At 38.2% G+C, this 22,674-nt stretch overlaps 1 long non-coding RNA gene across 3 annotated transcripts; it reads right to left on the bottom strand.

Moving 5' to 3' along the window:
- Nucleotides 1-4,062: 4,062 nt before the first annotated feature.
- LOC113075568 (uncharacterized) lies at nucleotides 4,063-7,002 on the bottom strand. 3 transcript variants are annotated; one of them, XR_003280984.1, is made up of 5 exons: nucleotides 6,834-6,989; nucleotides 6,591-6,719; nucleotides 6,076-6,168; nucleotides 5,148-5,897; nucleotides 4,063-4,318 (listed from the first exon to the last, which is right to left on the bottom strand). It is a non-coding gene; the product is annotated as an uncharacterized LOC113075568 (long non-coding RNA). The 3 variants fall into 3 exon arrangements; XR_003280983.1 differs by lacking the exon at nucleotides 4,063-4,318 and having other exon boundaries at nucleotides 4,992-5,916; nucleotides 6,834-7,002; XR_003280982.1 differs by lacking the exon at nucleotides 4,063-4,318 and having other exon boundaries at nucleotides 4,992-5,897; nucleotides 6,834-7,000.
- Nucleotides 7,003-22,674: the final 15,672 nt, after the last annotated feature.

Raw genomic sequence — 22,674 nt, 5'->3', positions numbered from 1 at the left:
GAGGAGGAGTAATCCATGTTTAAACTTTGCTCATTACTGCAGCTCGAGGGGGCACAGGGACCTTGACTTATTCGCCTCATTAACTCATTAACAGTCTGGAAGCCCTACAGCTGTCAGCAATATCGGTGCCTCCACAGAGATACTGGTGCAAGACGAGCTGTGAATGGCATATGTAAGCGATAGAGGATAGGGATTATCAGCAGATGTTAAATTACAGCCATCTTTTCTAATAGGCCTATGTCCCCTTTCATTTGGACTCTTTACTCATCTTAATTTCTATACTAAAGAGATAAATAGGCATATTACTTCGACTTATTTCATTTCTTTTATAAAATTAGAGATTTGCTCACTTATCCTCAGCGCTCTTGGCTCGTCTATCTCCTGTCAGATGAATCCCCCCAATAATCTCTTCTAGAGAGACATTTGAAGTATTTATGTGTGATGTAGGATGTGTATCAGTCACTAGGGGGCGACACGCGCACTAATAATTAGACCCGTGTCATTACTGAGGCTAATGTGCCTCCACAAGCTCTTTAGCTCCAGTCCATAAAGATGTGACTACTGTTCCATCCCTTTTCTTTAGTTCTTAGTAATTTGCCTCGAGTAATTAACTGACACTTGAACGGAAGCCAGATTTAATCAGTATCGGGTCTTCTGTCAGTTTGAAAAGCCGTTGATTGTTGGAGACACTTGAAGGATCAATCACCCAGCTCTTCAGCATTGATTAGAAGACCTTACACCCATCTTGTCTTTTTGAGAGTGCCAAGTTTATTAAAAACATTCATGTATTTATCTGTTTCCCTCTGCTGAATTGTGAATTTCTGTCTTTGATGTGCAGCTACTTAATCTGCAGGTCTAAATTTGACCAAGACAGGTCTGTTCTCACTGCTTTCCTTCAGGTCTTGTGGTGTGCAGTTCACTGGTTAAGAGCGATGTGAGTGACCCTGCCTGCTGTCAACTTGCTGTTATTTCGCACTTCTTGAAAATAACAGGTATCTGTGAAGAATACTGTCTTCAAATTCAGAGAAACGGTCACAATTATCATCCGCTCTAGAGCAATACCTGAGCAATAACCTTCTGTTTTTTTGACAAGATTTGTTCAGTCCTATATTATTTCCATAACAGACCAAAAAGGGGTTGTTCTAGTCAACCAAATAAATAAATACAATTTTTCCATTTCAGATTGCCTTTTTCATAAGGGATGTGTCTCGTTTTCTGTTGCTGATCATCAACACATAACAGGGCAACTGTTCCTCCTTTGCATTTTAAGGGGCTGTTCACACAGGGAATTTTTGTGTAAAACCAGCTAATATTAGATGGAGCAGAACACACCTTACAAACCATATTTACGATAATCGTGATATTGAAAAACAGAAATATCCTTATGTTGCTGCTATATTTGAAAATGAATAGTACGTAAGACTGAAATAAATAATCCACCAGCAGTAACTATCTAGTTGGCATCCCATTGTAGGTGGCGGTATAGCATCCTGTCGTAAAACAAGCGCACGCCGTTACCAACGCGGTGTGAAAGCATGTTGTCAGATAAGAAAGACAAGACAGTCTACATGCACTTTAAAAAAGTTAGCTTGATTTTTTTTTTTCATTCAGAGAAAATGACTCGTTGGTCACTGCAGGAATGATCTTTCAACAGTGAGCGTAAGAGGGGCAATACCACAAACTGTTCACCCTCTCCGTCTTTATCATCCTGCAGATTTCGCCACTGTACAGAAAGTAAGTTCAGTTGTATTATTTTGCTAGCATTGAAAAAGGTAATGTTACTTGATTGTTAAAACTGTTAACTGCTGACACCTTTCTATTGTAATTATACCCATCTGAATTTTTAGTCTAAAAGTGTTTTTTTCCCTATTATTTTTTACATTAAATATCTTTAAAAATAAGTATTTATTTTTATGTTTACTCTAAATGGGTTGATGCGAGCTTTATTGGCGCGCTAAACCATGTTATTTATGTTTCATTCATACTCGACGCCGGAGGGCGCCTTTGTGCAGAAAGTCCACAGGCGAGACTCATCGGAGTAATAGAACTTATGCTCCAGGAAATCCCTTATATGGACCAAGTAGCTAAATAAAATACAGATAGAAACTTTTGACTGATTAAATATGAGGAGAATCAACACACGATTGCGACAGACATTGAAAAAAATTATATATTTATGTTTTTGTGGCGCAAAAATCCAAAAGATCCAACAGAATTTTAATATGTGCCAGAATCAGCAGGAGTACATGTCCACATCATCTCAATAAATAAATAAATAAAAATCAGGAATATCAACACAAGGTTACAATGTGAAGTGTACTGTATATGTGCGGACATTCTTTGTGGACCATATGGCAACGTCATTGCTTTTTTTTAATTTTATTTATTTATGTCTTTTTTTTATTTTTAAGGGGTGCTAGTTCAGGGTCACTTGGTGAGCTAATACAAAGGGGGGAAATAGATTTACCAGTAAATATGAGATGGGAAATCTACTGATAAATTTTTTAGTATGAAAAAAGACTGTCATCTAATCATTTTTAAGTGATCCAACCAAAATTAAGAACTTGACAGTCATTAATTACCATTCATTTTTTGTTGAATGGAAAGTGCTGCTTTAATTTTATTCCACAAGCAAAAACATTTAAATTTAAAGTTTTAAATGATGTGAGGGTGAACATTATTAATGGAAGGTGCAACTTGATTGAACTGACATTTGTGAGTGATAGGATTTTAGACAGTTCAAAGTCTGTTTTTTTTTTTAATTCAACACAGCAGAGACACATTAAACTGAACAAAAGTGACAGTAAAGACATTTATAATGTTACAAACGATCAGTTTGAACTGTTTATTCATCCACAGATCTTGAAATAAATTTGTTTTGACAAAATCATGTATCCACATAAATATTTAGCAGCGCAGAATGATTTCTGAAGGATCACGTGACAGTGAAGACCGTAGTAATGCCTGCTACAAAATTAAGCTATGCCATCACAGGTGTAAATTACATCTAATTGTATTTTGTGTATAATCTGTAAAAATAAACAAATATTTTAAGTGAAAAAAGTTTGGGGTTGGTATGAGTTCTTTTTTTTTTTAAGATACCATTTGTTTTTGAAAGTTACATTTAATATCCATTTGGGTGAATGGACATCCCTGCTAACAACATTACGTAACTGTTACGTAACTGCGACGTAATCTGGTGACCAAAGTTTCGTCGTGGCGACGTAACTAGTTACGTCGTGGCAACCGGAAAAGTGAAAGGTGCGTATACGTCGCCACAACGTAACTTTGTGACGTTGCCAGTAAGTAACTGCGACGTTGTGGCAACGTCGCGGATCGGTGGTCGTGTGCTGGTAATCAGTTGGTCATTTTTTTTAATAATTATTCTATGGGCGGACATGCAGCACTTGAACCTAATTTATGTCCTCATATGCCCAAACTAATTTAAAGGATGTTTCAGCAGCTGTGAATGATGAATACATACTCGAAATGAATTCAGTTAATTTATTAACAAGCAAATATGAACAGTAATACACCCAGATTATTAATAAAAACAGGATATACAGCGAAATATGAATGAAAGCATTCAGCCCATACAGAAGCACATAGATTGAGATATATTAATAATAAATACATTTCCATATATTGAAATATCTATACCCTTCTGTAAGCATCCAGGGTCAAAACATTATGTCCAACATAAAAGTCTTAGTAGGCACTCAGTACATTGCATTTAAATATTATCATTAACAATGCACACATTCATCAACTAATCACAAGATCCCACAATAATCTTCAGCTAATCACACCCTTAACCAAACCACTACAAATAATTCATTGAAAATAATATGCAATTGCTTATGAACAGATGTATTATAGCAAATCAAGTTTAATGAATCTCACACCTATCATACAGCATTATGGCCAGTTCACACTGCCACAAAAATATATCTAAATATATACAGTATTGTTCAAAATAATAGCAGTACAATGTGACTAACCAGAATAATCAAGGTTTTTCGTATATTTTTTTATTGCTACGTGGCAAACAAGTTACATTGTACTGCTATTATTTTGAACAATACTGTATATGTTTAAGCAATTAACATTAAATTCTAAAATCTTAAGTAATTCTTACTTTCTCTATTCTTGCAATATTCTAGTGTTCATGTCCCTGAGTAATATCTGCATCCACCGAAGTCTGAAGAGCTGAAGAACACAATATGCTTGTAGACAGCAATCCTCGTGAGAGAGAGGTCTGGTGTGGAGGGTGGATCTGGAACTGACTTCTCTTGATGATCTCTTTTCACAAACTGCCCTGAAATACAATTCAAACATTAACAATGATTGTTATAAATGTAATGTAAGGCTCTTAAATTCATAATGCTCATTTTGGAAATATAGTTAATATCAGTAATATGCAGCATGCACGATACAAGGAAGTGTTCAGTAATTACACTTTGAGGTATTATATCTATGTCAGTAAGGCTACCTTTAAGAAAAAATAAAATGAATAAATTAAGTTGTGTTATGCATTCAAATAGTTAGACATGCTAAAATACAGAATTTGTTAACAATAATAATAAAAAATAATATGCTGGGGAAAAAATTAGGGCCCTAAATATGTTTTTTTTTTAATGTTTAATAAATTGATGTGAAAATGTATGTACTACGAAAAAGGAGTAGAGAAAAATGAAATATTTATTTTATCATTGAGGATTTCTTAAAAAAAAATATATATACAGTATATCGTCTCACTCTCATGAACCCAGTCTCGTGTTTCGTCTCATCTTGTGGGATAAGTGTCTCATCACACCCCTAGTAGCCAGAGCAAGAGATACATTAGATTTATTTTGCATGTCTGACAGTCTAAAATTAAGCAGAAGTATTTCGAAAGAGTTAAACCTGTATCCTGTTTTCTGGGTAACATTGAGAATATCACTATATATTGTTGCAACACCTCCGCCACAACCAGTCTGACAGGGCTCATGCTTATAGCAGTAGTTTGGTGGAGTTTAGACTAATGCTAAATCAAAAATGCCTGTCAAAATTAACACTGGAACAAACACAATCTTTATTGTAGTAGTACTTCTATTTGAGCGTGTAGAACAAAATTCATCATAACGGTTATTTGAGAATTGGCTTACTAGTCATATGGAGCGAAGTGTCCTGGAGATGTTGTCCAACAGAAGATCTAAAAAGCCTAGCTCCCAGAAAATATTCCAATTATTAACAAAAGGCAGTTTCTGTTCTTTACACCATGACTATAACCATTCGTTTAAAGCAAAAAGTCTGCTGAACCTTTCATGTCCTCATCTATACGTGGGAAGTGGTCCTGACACGATGATCATCATGCAGGCGATATGCTGCGCACTGTCTTGATCAGGCTCCTGAAGTCCCTCTTCAGTGTCTCCGTCCGCTCTGATGCCCACCTCACTCTTCAGGGAATCTGTGCAGAAATATCAAGAACATGAGCACCAGGGAAGTAGTCAGTGTGGACTTTACCTTCAGCTAACATAGCGCAAACGTGCCGGACGATGGAGTCTCTGATGATCACAGTGTTGTGTTGTGTTCTGTCTCGCGAAGTGGAGCGAATCGGGTTCTGGTGGAGATCCTGAAGACCGGAGGCGGCGGATGGAGAGAGGTCGTCGCCCAGGGCCTGGATCATGTCTTACACTATGAAATAGGGTGAAGGACATCTGGGAAGATCGCATCCTGGGTACACCGGGCCTTTGCAGAGAACCACACAGAGTAGAGGTGGTAGTAGGGTTAGCTGTATACTTACCCTGGACTTATGAGCATCAACCCCTGAATATTTCCAGCACAGCTCTCCACTCGCTCAGCTGGGCCTGCTTCTCCACAATATCATGGATCTGTATCTTCACGGCCTCCAGCTCCTTATTAGAAATAAACAAACTAGAGAATAGGGGAAATGCAGAAAAGAAAAATAGCAATATGGAAAACATACAAAACTATCTTAAGATACCAGAATTCACATGTTTAGATTTTACAGATGCATGATGATATATTGTAAAAAATGAATATGAAGTTATTTAATAAGCTTTGTAGCATCACCTGTGTTTTCTATCTCTGTCAGCAGCTCCCGTTAGACATTTTCTTGGAACTTCTCCTCTGTTTTAGAGGGTTTTTAAGACACTCCTGAAATCACTGTACAATTTTTTTTATCAATATTTGTTTACAATGATAAATCAGAACAAGCTTGAAACAGTGGTTTGAAATAGTTTCAGCCCATTTTAGACCGCGAGTGACTTCACTGATAGACTCTACAGTGCAGATTTTTAGGTTAAATTAATTAGCTTAACTTTACTTCATTTATCTATTGACAAATTACCATCAAAAACATTTACAAAACGATCAAAACCGATCCTTTACGCATAAGATGTAATTAAAAGGCCAAACTTTCATTAATAAGGGCTCAAATCTAATATGCTATAACGTTAATTATGTTTCTATGCTAGCGTAATACTTGATAGCAGACATTTCAGGAAAAATACCATAATCACAGAGGTATAAATATTAACAAAAAGTACTTAAAGTAGACTGTGGATGATATTAACGTGTTACTTAACCAATCTGTCGCAGTTGTTGGCCTTTTCTTTGGTATAACTGACGAGAAACAGAGAAAATGTCAGACGAGTCCTCTCCTTTCCAGCAGCTGATGTATACGCGGTTGCCATGGTAACTCAACGGCTAGAAGGCTAATAAAAACAATAAAATAATAAAAAAAGGTTTTAGCGACGTTAGACTTTTGTTTTTACTTTGTTTTATACATTTTATCAACCAACTTATTTATTATAAATTGTAAAACTCACTTCAGAAAGCTAATTCTCCTGTCAGACACAGTTGAAGTGAAAAGTGCGTCAAACAAACGCGCTGTCCTTCTGATACAACATACATAACAATCTCTGCTGCAGATGAGATGGTGTAGCCAGTCTGTGTCACTATTTCACGTTCATAACTCCTTACGAAATAGAAAGTTTCACAACTCTTTTCTTGTCAATACTGTGCGCGCGGTGCGTCAGCTGTGGAAGCGCGCGCCAGTATGTCACGTCACTATATATTAATAGCATGTCCATATTCTGACTTGGTGAAAAGAAACATATTTTATCTTTAAGGAACGTTTAATCTTGAGTCTGAAGTTTAATTACACTTTTTAAATGGCTCTATACTCAGAGAGCATATAAAGAACGTAAAAAAATATATGGTAATGATATTACGTGCATACGACGTTGTAGTTACGTTGCCAGTAAGTCATGAAGTTACCAATATATTACCAATAGAGGACCTATCTGGGACGTTCTTGGTTATCTGGTCACGTTGGAAGGACGTACTGACGACGTTGTGAGTTGGTAATGTGATGGTAATAAAATTACGGGCATGCGACGTCGTAGTTACGTTGTCAATTGGTAAGTCATGGAATTACCAAAAATTACCAGTACGTTACGTAACTGTTACGTCGTGTGTTAGCAGGGATGATGCTTCAGGCAGTATGTGTTTTTCTGTCAGGTCATGACTGTGTCTCATATCCTCTTTACTCTTCCAAACAGCTTTAGCTGAGCTCGTGTCATTATGCTGTCAGAGCTCCAGTATAAAGTTCCAGCCTCGCCTATTGATCTGTGTGCCAAACGCTCTCCTCGCTTAGAATCAGAGCTGTGTGTGTGTGTGTGTGTGTGTGTGTCCCGTACACCCACTTTGCGTAAATGTATTTGCAGAGGTTCATAAATTACCTCTTTGCTCGTTCCCCTTCTCTGTTCCTCTGCGTACCCCGGGCCGAAACGGATGAGAAAATCAGGGAACTGGAATGAGGGAATGAAAGTGCGTGAGAGAGAGACTGATGAGGGAGAGGGAGAATGAAATGGGTGTCAAGGGCAATGAATAAGAGAGGAACATTTTCTCCACCTCACCCAACCAGGAAAACAACAACGACAACGAAACGGAGAAAGACATTTACGGTCTGTTGTGAAAGATAAAACAAGCTTCTTTCTGTCTTGTTCTGGCTTGACGTGGGAAGGTTTATGAGAGGTGAAGAGAGCTCAAGTAGCCGTCCACTTCCTCCGGCTCTGCTCTCTTAATGCAGTCTGGCATCTCCAGCCAGATGAGCCGTGAAAAACGTGATGTAGACGATGTCATTTCCGAAAAGTCGCACTACATGACTGTCAGGAAGAGAGATGGAAGGAGAAATAAATGTGAAAAGTATTGTAGAATGATCTAGAGTGGAGCTCGGAGACGGGGGAATGACATATATATTTTTATATATCAAATTTTTCACCAGCTGCTCATCCATTTAAATTGTATTTTTATCCCCTTCTGGCAAATCCTTACTTTCCTCCAAATTCAGCTCTTGCTGTCATCTTATTTTTCATCTCACAGTCTCTGTGCTCTCTCTCTCTCTCTCTCTCTCTTGTCCTGTCTGCTTGCATTACAAGACACACTTGTAGCATCTCTCTCTCTTCCTCCATCCCTGTTTTTTATATCTCTCTTTTTCTTGTCTATCTCTTTCAGTCATATTGCTTTTCTCAGCCCCCCTCCCTCAAGTGTTTGTGCATTGAATGTTGTGCACACGCAAGCATTAAACTTAAAGATGCCTCACACAGTTTCCATTACACATTTCCAGTGTGATGGCAGTCAGTCACCCGCCGGGCACCAAATGCAGTATCTGTCATCTCCCCCTCTTTTCTCACTCTCTGTGTTCCCTTCCTCTCCCCTTTCTCGTATTTGATTATTTCCAGTTTCCACGTTCCTCCTTTTACCCACAATCTGCTTCTTGTATCCATCCATCACGCTCTAAGCGGAGAGGAGAGGAGTATGAACGCACGCGGAAGGAGAGGAGAGAAAAGCGAGCGCGAGAGAGGAAAGACGGCACAGCGTTTCGTGAAGAGCAAGAGCGAACGAGCCTCTCTCTCTCTCTCTTTACCTCAGTTTGCGCTTTTTACATGTGAAAGTGTGCGGGTATCTAACATCTGTACCAGCTGAGTTATCGCTCGCGTGGACACGGCGGGTCGCGTGAAGCACCGGGCGCGTGATGGTTTGGTTGGACTAGCGCGGGAAGCGCGAGACTAGGAGAAGCTCGCGTTTAAACTCTCCGTCGACTTGGGATCAACGACAACATCTTCTCCAGCCCTCTCTGACCCGCCTCTCTCTCTCTCTCTCTCTCTCTCTCTCTCTCTCTCTCTCACACACACACACACACACACACACACACACACTCATGCACGGCTGGATGTTGTGTCGTTTGGCTACGTGAGGTGCTAAGAATCGCCTTTGGATGTCCAGTGACCGTGTGTGTATGTGTTTATTTTGGGATGGTATAGTTTTTTTAAGCTCTGTACTACTTGCTTTTCATTTTTCATTTGAGTGTAAATAGCTTTATTGGCATGACTCTCAAGCAGTAATACTATATTGCCATTACTGTTTCAGAAATATATGCTGTTTTTTTTTCTGTGGGCATTGTCTTAGCGTATTTTAAACAAGTGGGAGAAAGTTAGAGATAGAGAGATTTCTAGATGTAAAAGGAGGAGATGGTGTAGAGAAGGAGGATCCTGGCATTTGGAGGGGCTGAAATGATGGAGTGGGTGGAGAGACAGACGGAGGGAAACCCTTGGGCAGCATCTTCCACTCCATTGCCACCCTCTCACCCTGCTTAACTGGAGCAAGATCTGTTCTTTCTTCACTCAGTGGTGTGTGTGTGTGTGTGTGGTCCAGGCTGATATTTATTTATAGGAGCAGCTCTGTACTAGTGTTCAATGGACCATGTCTTTCTCTCTGTGTATGTGTGTCGCTCTCTCTGATTGGACAGGAGACAGTTTGGCTATGATGTCAGGGGGTCTGTGTACCTTGATTTGTCTCTGTCTGAGCATATGTGTTAGTGTATATCTGCTGGAATTATTTTTTTCTTATGTATTTTCAGCATTTCTTCATACCTTCTTTCCTTTGCGTTCTTATCTTTCTTCCTTTAACCTTTTTGTGTTAATTTCTTTCTATCTTTTCTTCCTCCCTTCATCCCATCTTTCTCCTTCCTCGCTTCCTTCCTTCCACGATATCATTTTCACCTTTCTCTCTTCTCTCATTTTCCTTTCTGTCTCATCTTTCTTTCTGTCATTTCTTTACTCATTCTTTCCTTCATCCCATCCTTTTTATTCTTCCGCTCCTTTCTTCCTTCCTTTTTTACTTTCTTCTTTCATCCCATCTTTCACCTTTTCCTTCTTTGTTTGCTTGCTTTCTTCCTTCAACCCAATTTTTTCATCTTCTTCCTTTCCTGCCCACCTTCCTTCTTTCCTTCTTATTCTTCTTTCTGTCTTATTTTTCTTCATTCTTCTTTCTTTCCTTTTTCTATTTCCTTCCTACCTTCTTTCCTTCCTTAGTTCCCGGCTTTTTTCCTGCCCATCTTCCTTCTTGCTTTCTTCTTCTCTATCATTGTCCTTCCTTCTTAGGCTCTGTCATCCATTTCATCCTTCCACTCTGTCTTTCCCTCTTTCCTTCCATCTTTCCTCTCCTTCTTTTTCTTACAGTTTCACTTCTTTCCCTTCTTAATTCTGTGTCTAAAACTGTTTCAGCTTCTTTGGTCAGTAGGGTTCATGTTATATAAATCCTCTCTCTCTCTCACTAGTGTCTACATTCAGTTTTATGTTTTTTCATAAAGCCTTACAGTGTCACAGTGTCTCTTCATGTTTGTGTCAAACCCGCAGCTTCAAGAAAGACTCTGGATTCCGTGCTATATTATTGATGTGTCTGTGAAACTCTAATGAAGTGAAATATAGCCAGAATCAGATGCCAGAAGGTGCCTGGGCTTAAGCTGCCAATCACTGTGTGTCTGCCTGCAGGTGTGTGCGTGTCAGTGATGGACCTGAAGGAGGGCTGTGGAAGCGAGGCCAGTCGTGAGACCGAGAGCGGAGGCATGGGGAGCCTGGGAGGCCCCACGTCTTGGCAGTCCTTCGCCCATCGAAGCACCCTGCACGGTTTACGCTTCATCTTCCCCTACTCTTCGTCCTCCTCTCACCGCTCCACTTCACGCCGTCTGCTCTGGAGTGCGGCCTTGCTGGCCAGCCTGGTGCTCCTTGTCCTGGAGAGCACCGAACGGCTGGCTTACTTCCTCTCCTACCCCCACGTCACGAGTGTGGATGCTGTGGTTTCTGGCAGCCTAGTGTTTCCCGCGGTCACCGTCTGTAATCTGAACGCCTACCGTTTCACGCGTCTCACGCAGAATGACCTCTACCACGCCGGGGAACTGTTGGCCCTGCTAGACGTGCACCTGCAGATCCCTGAGCCGCACCTGGCTGAGCCCCACGTGTTGGCCTTCCTCACGGAGAAATCCAACTTCACTAACTACCGGCCCAAGCCATTCAGTATGCGGGAGTTCACTGAGCGAGTGGGCCACGACCTGAAGGAGATGATGCTCTACTGCCGTTTCCAGGGCCAGGAGTGCAGCCACCAGGACTTCAAAACGGTGAGTTTCTGCAAGGTGTTTCTTTTATAAGGTATTTTTCAAGGCTCGCTGTAGACCTGAAGGAAATGTGTTCTGCTGTTGTGGACTAAAGCATTATGGGCTCAGTGTTGTTAGCTCTAAAGATTATCCTCGTCGTTCAGTTGTTTCAAAGGGTTGTAAAGAAAATGATGATATTGATTCTTGCTGATGGTGTGGTTCTGGATGCTGAGCTGTGGAGTGAAGAATTGTACTAGTTTGTTAAGCTAATCTTTCACTTTTCACTCTATAAACGCAGATGTTTTCATCTTAACTGTGATTCTGTGCTTATGTTAAAGTTAAAGTGACGTGACATTCAGCCAAGGATGGTGACCCATACTCAGAATTCGTGTTCTGCATTTAACCCATCCAAAGTCATGGTATTGCCGGCCAAAGATTCAAACCCACAACCCTAGGGTTAGGAGTCAAACTCTCTAACCACTAGGACACGACTCCCCCACAAAGAGTGGGAGCTTTTGCCGAAACCCGGGATCGAACCAGGGACCTTTAGATCTTCAGTTATGTAAAGCAATGGACTGATTGATAGTGTTTTGAATGTCAAGAACGCTACAAGGATTCACAACATGTTCTACTTTAGAAACTGGTTTTCTCTGATGTTTAAGACATTATGGCTCTGTCTCAAAACCCACCGCTGATGGCTACCGTCTACATAAACTGCATCATAACTGAAACAGAATCTCATAAGGCACTGATCTTCACAGGCAGAAACTTTCTTAACAGCCACTCAGGCACGTTCTGGGCCTCATGTGAACCTCATGAGACTCGCTGACGCTCTCGTCTCGTTCTGTTGTTTACATGTTGCCTGCTAATGATTCTGGCATAAAACAACTCGTTTATGTAGCTTTTATCAGCAGCTCCCTCGATCCTTTGTCTACATTTTTCGCTGAGTTCAGCGCAATACATTTTGGCCATGAAAGACGCAAACAAAACCTTTTCAAAGTATCTTTGGAACCATTATTTGCTGACTACAAATTGAGCAGCCTCAGTGTCAGCAGCATGCCTACGGCAACAAGGAATGCTTCGTGAGACAGAGCCATTCACTTTTATACATCAGAAATTTAATTGACTAGTTGTTGCGCTAAATATTTGAAGAAAGCTGTCACTCTAGGATATTCTCGAACTGGTTGAAGTGGTTTTAGTGGTTTAGTGGGGTAAAGATGTAAATGCTGGCCGCAGCTGTGTGTGAAGAATGTGTTTTTCTCAGCACTGAGGGCTGAGATGATGAGGGTTGATAGTTGGTGTGATACTCAGTTGGAGTGCTGCTGTTCTCCTCAGGGGTTAAGGTCTGTTTATCCCGCCTCAGTCGCTACACGTGGGCTCTCAGTGCTTCGAACCGCACGCAAGCACATTATAAACAAACTTGCACACTCATGCCATGCACCAGCTTGCTTTCTGTTGCTTTGTGCTTTCTCTTCTTGTTTTCATTGATGATGTATAGTAAGAGTCAATGTTTGCAGCAAACAGGCATTATAGTGTTCTTGCTGGTTTCTAACAAAAAGTAGTTCGCTATATTGAAGCTATTAAGTGACATTTATTTTTATATCAGAATGATTATGCAATATGTGGCAGTATCTGATACATGGACTGATTTGGATCGATTAATTAAGTATTAATTTGTATTAAATAATTTACTGTAATACAGCTAATGGGACAAAACATTGAAAACGTCTCTTAACTATTAATGATGAAACAATTTTTTAAGTAAAAAAATATATAATGTAAACAAATATCATGTATCATGACTTTCTGGCCCTGAATTTTTACTGGTTAGTTGAAAAGAATTGTCTGAACAAACCAATTTGCCTAAGTTAATTGGACTTTCTACTTAGGAGAGTTGGCATTTACAGTAAAGGAGGTTACACTGTGTGTGAATATATTTTTGCAAGATTCCGTCAATCTGATCTTAATCATGTAAGTAATTAGTCGCATGGCATTTCCAGCTTGGATGATCATTTAAACCAGTGGTTTACAAACCTGTCCTGGAGTACCCCCTGCCCTGCACATGTTGCATGTCTCCCTCAATTATTACACCTGATTTAACTCATTAGCTCATTAGTGAAGACAAGACCTGAAGTGGGTGTGTCAGATAGAGACGTAAAATGTGCAGTGCTTGGGGGTACTTCATGGAGAGGTTTGAGAACCACTGGTTTAGAGGATCAGATATAGTAATGCAAGTAATGACCATTCAAATTTGTGTAAAATTGTTAGTAGTGTTTACAGAAAAAAAACTATAGAAATCCCACAGTAAAAACTTGTTAATTGGCTAACATCAAGTTACCTTACCATGTATGGTAAAAGCTGTGACTGATTGACCACTGCATTATGTGTAGATAATGTCTACAATTTCCGATAAAAAAACCCCCCCGTAAAAGGACATTCCCTGCGTAATGGATAACATTATTGCATTTAATAATTTTCTTCTTCTCATTTTTGTTATCAGTAATGTACATTAGATTGATTTGAGTCACATTTCCTTCTGTTTGGTAAAACTATTTCTTGTGTTGTTTAACAGGATATGTTTTACAACTTAAAAATGCTAACAGCCATATTTCTGTAGGTACTATACACTTCTTTGATTGTAACCCCTGTACAGTCAAACCTGAATGATGTAAGCTACTTTATATGTATCTTCAGAATATGAGGATACATATTATCTCCGAGAATGAACATATTATCACTTGAGTCAAGTGTACATCCCGTCTATATTACTGTATTGCCCTTGCTGTATTGTCGTGACCCTCTGTCCACCGACAGGCCGTGTGTTATCACACACAGAGAGGCCAGGACATCAAATGGCTGTGCAAGCCGCTTTACTTTGAAGATTTCCTCCATTTTAAATATAAGTGCTTCACATGTACTGTAGGCAGCAGATATCAAAGGCAGGAGTCAGTCTGTTATGGCATGACCTGATGAAATTCTTCACATGCAGAGCCGAGCGTGAACAGGAAATTATGTGTATTATGTCTGCATGTTCCTTCTGCCCTGCATGTGGGCTGATACAGTAGCTGCTAATGTATGCTAATAGTCTGACACTAAAGAATATAGAAGCACTCATACTGATTCCACAAGCCTGGATGAAGACATACTTTCTTTGTAATAGTTAAGTGCTGTTTTTTGCTCAAGCATTGGTTTGAGTCGTCTATCCCTCAAATGGAATCGAAATGAAAAAGAAATAAAGAAAATGTCAACCAGCAACAGTTTCATGTTTCATATCTGTGTTAGTTTTGTATTATGAGTAGGTCTTATAGGTTAATGCAAGTGTTGTCACTAGAAATTTGTAACTAATTTGTCCTATTTTTCAATACTTCAGGGAAAAGCTGCCTCAAAATTAAGGACATACAATTTGAACGGTTAATTTGAAGTTAAATTACCTTTGACCATAATAAAAAAATAAAAAATATTTTCTAAGCAAGTGAATCTGTTGTGTGAAATTTGGTAGCTTGATTATATTATATTAGAATGTTACAATAATGATAATACATTAATAATACTACTAGTATTATTATGATTATTATAGAATAAAATTAACTTACAATTGCATTGTTAAATAAAAATAAATACATATATGCAGTGTTTTTCTAGTAGTAAAAATCTCTCACGATTTTCATTTACACCCTCAAGCTTTTATTTTGACAAAAAAACTGCAGGGAAGCCTTTTATGGTTCTGTGACTACCGGTTTACAAACACATTTCATTACAAATGTAGTGACTGCTGTAATTGTCTGTCCATGTAATGTTGGATATTATGTACAAATACAGCATAACTGGAGCACATTGCATTGCCAAATGATGCAGAGATGAACTCACAGATGCAGAGATGGAGTTCACTGCATTTCCTGCGAACTGATCCTCTCTGAGACCATGAAAACACTGTACAGTAATATTTTTGAAAACAGTTAATACTTTATCAAGCAAGTCTTTTCTTCACTTGCTACATTTTATGCTAAATTAGTATTTCGTCACTGGCGTTCATAATCAGATTTTAATGATGAAACGAGGTTAGATATATCTTATGAGTGTTTGTAGGACACATGGCCTGATGATACAGGCTCTGGCATACTGTGTAGTGATGATTATGTGCTGGTGACCCGAGTCTGACTCTAGCTTTTTCCAATTCCCAATTGGTTCATTCATCTTTCCTGTCGCTTCTACACTTTCTTATGAAATTACTGGCAATATGAGAGTAATTTTACTGTAGGGTGAAAGCCAAGCCAGACTGTGTGACATCAACTGTCTTTTATCTCACGCTGTGTTATGTATAGCACTTCTTCATTTAGACTGGTCACGATTCACGAATGACGCTGAAGACCGTTCTGACATCCTCATTCACATGTGAAGTTGAAGTGATACTGTGATACAAGTCTAAAGCCCCTTCACATCCCACAATGCAACACCACCTCAGTAAAGAGCACGAGAGAGGACAGCCACCTCTCTGTAATGTTAGTGAACATTTCCATCTTTTTGATTCTTCCTATGATTGTGTATTGACCACAACAGCACTCGGTAATTAAATGGTTTCGATCGTGTATTTTAGATGTGGTGAGTCACGGTGCTTCCCCGTGGCGTTGTCTGTGATTTTGACTCTGTGTCCTCCTGCGCTCCTCTCTGTTGTGACTCATTTGTAGTATGCTGATGCCATGAGTATTGAGTTTTCACTTACATCCTGCAATGACCCTGCTCCAGGGCTCTCACTGCTGTCGACGGTTGGGGAAAATGTGTTGTTTTCTTATAATGCAGTGTCAAAAGTAGTATTAAACACAGTCCTTGGGTTGTAAGAGCTGCAGCCTCCTCCATGACTTTACGTTTTTCTAAAACAAGCCAGGGCCACCAGAGTTTTATTCAGATCTTCTCAGATAATTGCTGAAGGCTTATAGGCTTGACAAAGCAAAACGGACCAGATGAAATAGCCCAGGGAGGAAGCTCTGGGGTGCCTTTTCGATCTATGGTAAGACTGCTGGCTGGATTTGTAATGATCAGTTTTGGTCTAAAGTTTTTAGTGCTCTCAGGAGCCACCTGCAATGTCGACAGCTTCCTGTTCTTTCCTTTGAAGCACTTTTAAAAGTGTGTGTGTGTGTGTGTGTGTATTTTTTGTTCACTTCTTTCTTCTCCTGTTACGTGTCACTCTAACCCCTGTTCTAGTTCAAGTGTAGCAGTGTTTTAGGTGAATCACGGCCATGCTGTACTAATTCACTCTATCGTGGTCATGATTTGTGGAATGAATTATTTTGTTTTCTTCTTCCCTTGTATTATATATGGGGTTCTTTACATAAATGTCAGCATAGGACTGGGAAACATTTTTGGATCATGTTAATACCATACATGTCTAATAATTTAGTTTTGGTAAGTATGATAGCAGGCACTTTTGCACTGGATGAACCTTTTCATAGAGGAATTTCCCGCTTTTTGGTGTGTTCACACCTTGGGAACTAGGAATGTATTCTATTTAGTTCTAGGAACTGTTTGAGGGACCTGATTTAGCTTCTACTTCAGAGTAGGGTCTATAACAGTTCTATAGGAACTTTCAACATAAGTATGCACTGATTGGCCAAACGCATACGAAACACCGGCTACCTGGAATTTTTAAAACGCTGTCTAAAAATATATACTCCATTAAGTGATAATAACAGCAATTACCGGTTGTCTGCACCAGTGTGTTGTGCTAAAATGTAACACTGCAAGTTGTCATAAAAGATTTAGTCAGATTTTTTGCCCTCTTTTAATCACGTAAATTGTGCATTTACTGTACATTCCATCTCCACTAAACAAAACCCACGACACAACAACAACAACTCAGACCAACATGTCCTCAAATCACCAATTGCTGATGTTTGTAAATGCCGATCTTAAAGACGTCACTATTTAGACTTCCTGCTGCCGGTGTGAATACAGACAAGAAAATGGCCCTAAGAAGAAATTGGTTCTCTAGGAACCACCATGCTGACTAGTTCTTGTAACTACGCTGTGTGAAATTACAGTCTGGTACCATCACTGTACTAACATTTTACACACGTCACAGTTAATAATTACTGCAGCATCAACAACAACAATGTGCAATAACCAGTTATTTCACTACTACATAATAGGACTAGTAAAAGCAGCCCAAATGTATTTTAATTGTCTAAATAATAGAAATCCATGTGTATGTGAAGATGAGAGATGTATTAGTGGGAAAGAAGCAGTTCTGCTTTCAATGGAACTAGACATTAAAGCAGTAGGGAGTATAAAGCAGTAAGCAGCAGGGGTTTTGAATGTCAAAAAGTGAGCTACTGTTAAGAAACAGACATTTCTTGCATAATGGGTACATTTGTTTTACTTTTTGTGACTAGCAGCTCGAGAGAGAGAGAGAGAGAGTGAGATTTAGACATACATTCAGAAAGAGTTAAGAAGTAGGACGATAGGGCTCTCTAAAGTAATGTTTCAGACATTGTCATGACTTTGTAGCAGCAGTGTTGTCTTGGCAGTGTTTGTGTGTGATTAGGGCTGTAATTGGGCTTTGATGATCACATCTATTGATTTGAAGATGACGTGCCATTCAGGAATATCTTTACACACATTGTGTTCATCCAGCTGAGTTTAACCTTTCCTTCGTTTTGGCCTTTTAGAATTACAAGCACTTTGTCAAAATCTTCACTTGCTTGAATAGCAATCCCCCGAAGGCAAGGAAGACTGATCCAGCTGCGCTCTCTTTGTTTACTAGAGGATACTTTTCCTTTAATCACCTAACAAAATAGGATTAAGTTAGAGTTTTTGAAGATCAGATCTAAATTAAATCCAGCCCCTCACACTTTCCTTTAAAAGATAAGTGTGCCATAAAGCACACACAGAATTGTAGTCATGAAAAATGCATGCTTGCTTTATCTTTATCATCCTGTGTCACACATTGCATATTTTTTTTTTTTTTAGATTTTGTTTTATTCATCTGTATGAAATAGCATTATTGATATACACCTATTGTAATGCTCCTGAAAATTTCAGTGACAATTATCTTTTTATCGCTCTGTGGAGCATTTTTGGTAGTTAAAAGTCTGGGGTGTGATTAGGGATGTAAATAGAAAGAAATGTAACAATTCTTGTTCAAATGTACAAAGAACATTTCTTCTTTTAGTGCTTTTCAGGGAGCTTAATTCATCATTTTAGACATTCTGTGAATTCGGTTTATTTCAGTTAGGACATGACAAATGTTGAGTTGCAGTTGCAGTTCAGTCGACACAAGTTGGATGTGAGTTGCTGGTTAAAGTCTGAATCATAAAACCATACATGTACATTTCCTATGCAATGTTTGGACATTTTTGATGCGGCAAGGTTGATTCAAGACTTTATTAATTTCTTTGGCCCACATATTGTGCTCCCTCAATTGAAGAAATGGATCCAGATGAGTTATTTATGTTTCAAGGAGCTACTGGGTCTTGCAATGCTTGTGTAATTGCCAGGTGAAATTGAACGTCAATTCTTATATCAGCACACTGCGTTTAATTTGCTGCTGTCAGCCAATAAACACACTCATGCGAAGAAGAATAGCCTGTGACTGGAAAAAGGAGAGAGGTTGTTTTAATATGTAGGCTAGTTTCTGTCTGTCTTCAGAGAGTCTTTTCACAGAAACGGGAGCGTGACTGATTGAAAAGAGCTGTAAGGTTTTTCTTTCTACTGAAAGACAAGTGGACAGGCAATTCAGACTCCTACATTCATTCTGTGGGAATCAGAGAAAAGAAAGTAGAGAAAAGCAAGCAAAAGACATTGGAAGAGTAGGAGAAGAGGTGATGAAACAGGGTGGAAAAATGTGTGTGGTGGGCAGGTTTCCTACGGAATGTTATTTTTATATCATGGAGCCCCTGGTTTACCTCCATTGCACCTTAAATTACCTATATATGCAGGGTTTGTGCAGATCCTTAAAAGTCTTCAAGTTTTAAATGTAGTTTTATCAAATTCAAGGCCATCAAAACTCTTGGTACAAGAAAATGTTTTCAAGAGGTCTTACATTTAGAGATGGAAAGACAAGAATTGCGATATGGCTTTATGTAAAATATATTTATATGTTAGTCAATAAATATATTGATTGATAATAATTGTTTAAATTAATATAAGAATTGATACTTTTGACTTGAATGGGAAGTTTCTCATTTTATAAAATGTTCTGTTTTTGTGAAAACTGTGGGCATAATTCCTGCTTTTTAGTCATTTTACAGTTTAATATGATAAACATTCCCCTACCCCACTCGTATGGTATTCATTTTATTTGTGTATGTCTTACAAAGGTCTTTGAACAACAATTATAATTTTTTGTAACCTTTAAATTTGTAGATGTGTAATTCATAGCTATGTTATGAATTAACTTTTTATTTGATTATTTTTCAGTTTTCATTTTAATTTTAGTTTTTTTTATCATTTTCTTTTGTGTTTTTTATTAGTTTTTTAATGTCTATTTAGGTTTATTTCAATTGTAGGTTTTCATTTATTGATTTATTTTAAGTTTAAGGTTTTCATATAGTTTTTAATTATTCATATAATTATTTAATTTTAATTTCAATGAATAGTTTTAGATTTGTTTTTACGGAAGAGGATTAGGGCCAAGCAATAATAAAAAAAATGAAACCATCTAGATTCTAGAGATTAAAGTCATTTTATTGCGAGATTAAACTCATTACATTTCAAGAAAAAAAGTAGAAATACAATCTTTAGAATAAGCTCATTAAATATTGAGAATAAAGTCGTTGTGTTTCAAGAAAAAAAGTCGAAATACAATCTTGAGAATTAACTCATTATATTACATGCCATTAATTGCAATTCTGTACAGATTAATGTATCATAGCTGTCCATATGCCAGAGTGCATTTGGGTGAAGCCAGTGATAACCTTGCATTTGTCCACTGGTTGTCATTTCAAGTTGGACAAAAGCGAGTAGCCTACATTGCGCAAATTGGACTGATTTTTTCTTCTAAAAAGACCTAGCCGATTGCAAATTCTCTTTAAAATTCATATGCTAATTATTATTCATTCATTCATTTGATAGTATTTCTTTGTTACTGAAAGAAAGTTTCAAATATAGCTTGACTAAGAGATCCAACTCTGCCATGTCCTCTATCAGTAGGCTATGCAATGAACACTGGTCGAATGCGTTATTCTCCACTTTTCATTTTGACTTTTTTTCTCGAAACAACGACTTTATTCTCAAAATTATTTTATAATTATACGGTTATTCTCTCGATTATTTTTTTCCTCAAAATGTAACGATTTTTTTCTCTCGAAATGCAACGACCTTATTCTCGAAAATTAAATGAGTTTATTCTCACAATTATTTTGACTTTTTTTCTTGAAATGTAACGATTTCTTTTCTCGAAACACAATTACTTTATTCTCAAAATTTAATGAGTTTATTCTCAAAAATGTATCTCGACTTTTTGTCTCGAAATGTAATGATTTTAATCTCACAATATAATGACTTTAATCTCGAGATTGTTTTAATTTTTTATTATTGCTTGGCCCTAATCCTCTTCCGCAGGTTTTAGTTGAATGTAACCAGAATACATTATCATATAAACAATAGTAAAGTAATGGATGTTACTTTAAGTTTCACAAACTTTTAGTACATAAATAATTTCATGCTTCATTTCAAGTTGTATGTGACTTGTGGTTCAGTAAGTTCAGATTCAGTGAAGGATTTGTTATAAAACCATCCCTTGAACAGTTCACTGAAAGAACCAGCTCATTTATTTGTGAATCGTTTGTGTCATAATGTGAGACACGACGCAGTAAATTAGTTTTCTCACCATTATTTTGTTCTACGTGGTCTGTTTATCTCATTACATTAAATTCACTCCCACAAGTTGAGCATCATAATATTTATTTCTTTTGCCGTGGCCCTGTAGAGCTGTGGAGTTCCAAGCACTGAAAAACAAATTTGGAGAGACTGGGATTCATTGCTGAGCTTTGCGATAGGCTATAGATACAGTATGCTGCATAAAACAACAGACGTAATGTTGAGTGCGCATCACCTGATGGGATTTGGGCTCTGATGTGTTTCAGGATGGCCCATTTAAAGTGGAAATGGAAGATCAACTTTAGGGGACTGTGCCTGCCTATTACTTTTTACCCAGCCTATCAAAGCAAGGAACTTCTGTGAAGCAATTTCAATAAATGAGGCAATACTTCGCAAGCCAACAGTGCCCGCCCACTTTTTCAGCAGCCTTGGTTCTGGAAGTATTTTTCAGAACCACGTATCTCCACAGGGACTGAAAAAAATCTTTCATTGAAGATTTACGAATCAGAAACATTACTGGAAAACTTGAAAACGAGTACTTCAGGGAATGAACTACTTACGTAATTGTGGCATCCATAATTGTAATCGCGATTAGAAATTTGATTAATTGCCCTAGGTGGAAGGTCGCAATAACAGATTTTTCTGATTTGTGGTCTTCAGGATTTATTGATGGTGTTGATATTCACTGAGAGTTTTACTTGGACACACACTTTTGAAATCACATTGACTTGTGGCTTCTGGAGAGGCTAATGTTAGGCCCGTTTAGAAAGACAAAAAAAAATTTTTTTTTTTTTTTACTACTGAAATCTCATATTTACACTTTATAAATGTGAGCTGGCACCGGATCTGGAAAACATTAGTCTAGTTAAAGAAAAAGCTGTAATTTACTTGGAATTTAACCAGAAGCTCCACCGACAGGACAGATAAAGACACACAGTGTTTTTTTTATATCCAGGACACAGCTGTCTCCTAAACTGCCTGACTCTCTTTATTACACTATGTCAAATGCAGAGAAAGGGATGTAATATTACTCCAGAAAGCCAAACATGCATCTCCACCAAACCTAATGTGTCTCAACACAATTGATGCCGATAAATACCTGATTTGTCTCTTCCTCAAGGACAAATATCTGTTCCTGATGATCCAGAGGAACTGTAGAGACGCTTAACATTACAGTAACATCATAAGAATACTATATTATGTATGAGTACATACTTTGACATTTCAATGACTTTCAGTGGGATCTAGCAGACAATCATGTCTTGTCACATGACCTCTGACATTTAGTTTTTCCTTGAATCAGACATTGTGTCTTTTTTCATTGTCTCTGTCTCACAGTGATTTTTCATTGTCTGCTCTTAGAACTTCTCACCACTTTCTTCTGCTGCTGCTTTTTTTTTTTTTTTTTTTTAGGTCTGTTT

The sequence above is a fragment of the Carassius auratus genome, unplaced genomic scaffold (assembly GCF_003368295.1).
Source record: "Carassius auratus strain Wakin unplaced genomic scaffold, ASM336829v1 scaf_tig00017184, whole genome shotgun sequence".
NCBI classification, from domain to species: Eukaryota; Metazoa; Chordata; class Actinopteri; order Cypriniformes; family Cyprinidae; genus Carassius; species Carassius auratus.
This window is presented reverse-complemented; position numbering and strand designations above follow the sequence as displayed.